The sequence below is a fragment of the Leguminivora glycinivorella genome, chromosome 10 (genome assembly GCF_023078275.1).
Source record: "Leguminivora glycinivorella isolate SPB_JAAS2020 chromosome 10, LegGlyc_1.1, whole genome shotgun sequence".
In the NCBI taxonomy this organism is placed as follows: Eukaryota; Metazoa; Arthropoda; class Insecta; order Lepidoptera; family Tortricidae; genus Leguminivora; species Leguminivora glycinivorella.
This window is the reverse complement of record NC_062980.1, coordinates 10,540,504-10,544,306: the sequence shown is the minus strand read 5'-3', so window position 1 is coordinate 10,544,306 and position 3,803 is coordinate 10,540,504. Positions and strand designations below refer to the sequence as shown.

Below are 3,803 nucleotides of genomic sequence, written 5' to 3'. Positions count from 1 at the left end.
AATTCTCCACAACTGGTTCCAATATAATCTTTTAACGATTAATATTTCAAAAACAAGTTATGTTATATTTAAAGCTAAAAACAAACCTATACCTCCACATGAACCTCTTACCATAAATAATATCCCTTTACAACAAAAATCGCATGAAAAATATCTCGGATTACATATTGACTCCAAATTAACTTGGGACACCCACATCAACCATATAAAAAGTAAATTGGCATCACTTCGAGGTTCTCTTCGCAACATTACTAAATGTATTCCAAAATCACTACGTCTCACTTTATACAACGCTCTTGTAAAACCGCACCTCTTGTACCTTGTTGAGCTTTGGGGTAGTGCCGTTAAAACAAAAATAAACGAACTACAGGTTTTGCAAAATAAAATTATCAAATCGCTTTTCAATTATCATTACTTAACGCCAACAGCTCAAATTTACTCGGAAACACAATTGATGAACATCAAGCAACTATACATATACAACACTTGTATTTTCATTAGAAAAACAATAAATAAGGACATTCACACAACCTTACAATTTACTAAACGGAAAAATGTTCCCAACCTCTGCATTCGACCACGCCGCGCTAGTTTCCTTGCCTTGCCTAAAATACGCACTAATTATGGTAAAAAAACAGTAACTTTTGAAGGTGCGCTCCTGTACAATAAAATACCGCCTGAAATTAAAAATGTGAACTCACTTAAGGAATTCAAAGAGGGGCTCGCTGAATATGTTGTAGCAAACTATTAAAACTGAAAGTCAGAATAATATTATTTTCACCACACCAACTGGTAAGGCTTACTTTGCTATTCGAAAACCGATAGCAAAATTGCATTTCATCCACAAGAGTGCAAAGTAATTTCATATAAATTTTAACTTGATGTCTTAAGCTGGCTGGTAGAATTTATCTATAAATAATGATTATAAATCATAAAAAACATTGAATAAATTGATGGATTTGATTTAATGTGATGTTTTGTAGTTAGTATTTTGTTCGTGTTAGTGTGGTGAAAAATTTTGTGCTTCACTCGGGGGCAAAGTTTGTTTAACCTTCGGGCCTGGAAGCCCTCACAATGCTCAGGATTCCACTTTCTGGACCACTCGCTACGCTCGCGGTTCAATATTTGGAGTCTTTCGCTTGCTCGGGCATCAATATTGACACGTACGTTTGAACTACAGCTTTGCCCCCTTGTAAAACAAATAACTATTAGTCATAATAAGCAAAAAAACGAAGACTGTAAAATCAATCAATCTATTTAAATATTATTTATTTAAATAGGCTTTTAAATAGTTAACAATGTAAAATTATCATCTTGTTTTAAATATCAGAGCAATTTATGTGTGCAATGAACAATATTGTTTTAAAACTACATTGAATTAATTCAATAAAATGTCAAATTGTATAAATACTAGTCTAGAAACTTCTAGAACAAATTCTAAATGTCAAAAAATTGCTAATTAGTACTTGTATTGGTATTATTTTTTGCATGTTATTGAAAATTATTGTTTATCATAAGTATTTTTTTCTTGTCTTAATGCAGGTATGTGTTGTCTACCTACCTACTTAACAATTACGGTGACAATAACCTAGTTAAATGCATGATGTATTTATGTAACAACAATGTTCTCATGGAAGTGATGTATATCTTAAATGGGAATAAATGTCTTTAAACCTAAACGAGATTTGCCCCGCTGTACCTAACCGACATTTCATAAAAATAATTAAGTTACATTATAAAACATCATTAATCGGGCTTAACCGATCATTTTCAAAGATAGTATTTTCGTAAAAGATTTTATTTTGTACTTCCGGCTTCGGATGAAACCTTGGAATACTTGGAATTTTGAAACGACTAAAAAAAGTACGTATACACATTGAACGCTATGTTGTGCCGGTACTATACTAAAAAACATATGACTTTAAATGTGGGATCTAACATACATACATTTTAATATTGACTTTATTAATATATTTATTTAAATATCGAAGACCTGTCTTAACCTCAAACATCGTCATTGCACTCAAGGCAACTCTATTAATAAACACTCGAGGGGAAAGAACACTACATACTGAAGATTGCACAATTCCATACTCAACCTAATTAACTAGTAACCCACAAACAGGCCAAATAAACTTGCCCATTCAAGATAACAATGATTGTATTGTCTTACAAGTGCTATCAGTCTATCGGATCTAAGTGAAAATATATATAATTACTCGGTTTTGAACAGTGTAATACATATTTAACATTTTCTATTTTTTATACACACAGAGTATAAATTTAACAGACAATATTACGCAATAAATTGTAAATCTTTTTTTTGCATGAATAGTAGGTAAGGTAAGTCCGAGCTGCGCCTGAGTGCTTGATATGTCAAAAGGAAATATCCGTGTGCTTTTGGATATAATATTAATTTATACATGTACTAGCTTTTGCCCGCGGCTTCGCACGCGTTAAATTCGACCTCCATACAAACTTCCACTCCCATATTAGGGAAGTGGGGGGTTAGAAAGAGACAAAAAGTAGCCTATGTCACTCTCCATCCCTTCAACTATCTCCACCTAAAAAATCACGTCAATTCATCACTCCGTTTTGCCGTGAAAGACGGACAAACAAACAGACACACACTTTCCCATTTATAATATTAATTAAGTAGTATGAGAGTATAGATACTCGTATGTATATCTCTTCAAACTTCAAACTTCAAACTTTTTATTTTGCAAGAATACACGTAAATACACGTAAATCTCTTGGGTTAATATCTATTCAAGTAATTTATATCCTATAATTAGATACATTAATAGGTATACTGTATTCCAAATTATTTGCACTCAAAAATTTTACCGTACTTTAAGCCTTGATAGAATCACATTTTGTAGACACATGTAGTGATATCATTGCTTTAGCGACCCTTGAGCTAAATAATTGATAATAAAGCATTATAAAGCAATCATATATAAATGTAGGAAATCGAGTAAATAATCTCCAATAGCACATATTAATTGATTATAACTGACGATTTGATTTAATCTGCTTACAATCGTGACTACTAAATAAATACTGCAGTTATCCGACAAAATATATTGCTTATGTGAGATGCACGCGTCTGTACAAGAAAAAACTTGATGTATAATTATTCATTACGCAAGAATGACCATAAAATGTGCTCTACCTATTTATTCATTAAATTCTGGTAGGTATGTGAATAGTACGGATACAAAATTAATTTTTATTAAGCAGAAACGTCTGCTAACGATTCTAAACATTTTTATATTAAGGAAAAAAATGGAAAAATTTACGCTTCCGGCGGGACTTGAACGACGACGTCACCCCAAGACGTGTGTACAAAAGGATAGGCATGGAAAGATTTGCGAAGTCCGGCGTGGCTTCCGTAGCTCAATTGGTAAGAGCATTGCACGGATTGCAAAAATGGTGCGGGTTCAAGTCCCGCCGGAAGCGTAAATTTTTCCATTTTTTCCTTTAATATAAAAATGTTTAGTACGGATACATACGCAGATTTTAAATCGACCATCTCTAACATAATATTATGAATGGACTAAGAGCCCAGAGCCGCCAGACCTTCCTGATTTTCTCCAGGATGAAACTTTGGGATAATGTAGAGTTCGTATCGACGTTTAATGTCTGCATATTACCTAGTTCGGCCCGTCAGCCATTTTTTTGCTAGGTATAAGGTTTTTTTTCAAAAACACTAACTTTCCTAAATTCTTAAGGCTGATTTTTATATACAGGGTGTAAACCTAATACGGGCGAACCTCCTAACGGTGGTGAGTATACGACAT

General features: G+C 33.1%; 1 non-coding gene across 1 annotated transcript; it reads left to right on the top strand.

Moving 5' to 3' along the window:
* The first annotated feature begins 3,388 nt into the window (after positions 1 to 3,388).
* Trnas-gga lies at positions 3,389 to 3,462 on the top strand. The gene has a single exon. It is a non-coding gene; the product is annotated as a tRNA-Ser (tRNA).
* The last annotated feature ends 341 nt before the right edge of the window (positions 3,463 to 3,803 follow it).